We start from the raw sequence: 686 nt of genomic DNA on the forward strand, positions 1-686 counted from the left end.
AAAAAAAAAAAAAAAAAAAAAAGAAAGCTGGGAGAATGCTGGCCACGGGAAAATGTGCTTCCCACTGCTGTGCCACCACAAGGAGGTGTCTGGTCTAGAGTCAATGATCCAGATGTGAACGCTGATCTTATGGACTTAGCCCCCGCCAAACCATTATTCACTTCCCACCAGTTACAAGTCTGGGCCTCTAGAACTTCTGACCCACTGGCATTGTTGGGGTCCCCAACTTGAATTAATCTTCATGTTCAGTTAATTTGCTGGAGAAGATCACAGAACTAAGGGAAACACTTACATTTACTGGCTTATTATACAAAGGATACAGATGAAGAGATGCACAGGGCAAGGCATGTGAGAAGGGCATGGTGCCTCCCGGGTGCCCCACCCTGTGGGAGCCTCCCTGTGTTCAGGTATCTGGAAGCTCCCTGAACCCTGACTTCTTGGGCCTTTTACGGAGACTCTATTGGAGAGACAAGATTGAAGTATGGACAGCCCTGATGAAATGTTATTGGACAAAAAGGCTATCATCTAATGAGTGAGGAAACCTGGCAATGCCTCTCTGTTCAGACTCTTATTGGCCTCTGTGCAACACTTTCTCCAGGGCATGTGGTAGGACCCCTTCTGAAATGAAGGTCTTTGTAATTTTTTTCCTCCTTTCACTGGAAGCTGAGCAGTATATATATATATAT

This window comes from Sapajus apella, unplaced genomic scaffold, assembly GCF_009761245.1.
Source record: "Sapajus apella isolate SASKATOON/1434 unplaced genomic scaffold, GSC_monkey_1.0 scaffold4585, whole genome shotgun sequence".
Lineage (NCBI taxonomy): Eukaryota > Metazoa > Chordata > Mammalia > Primates > Cebidae > Sapajus > Sapajus apella.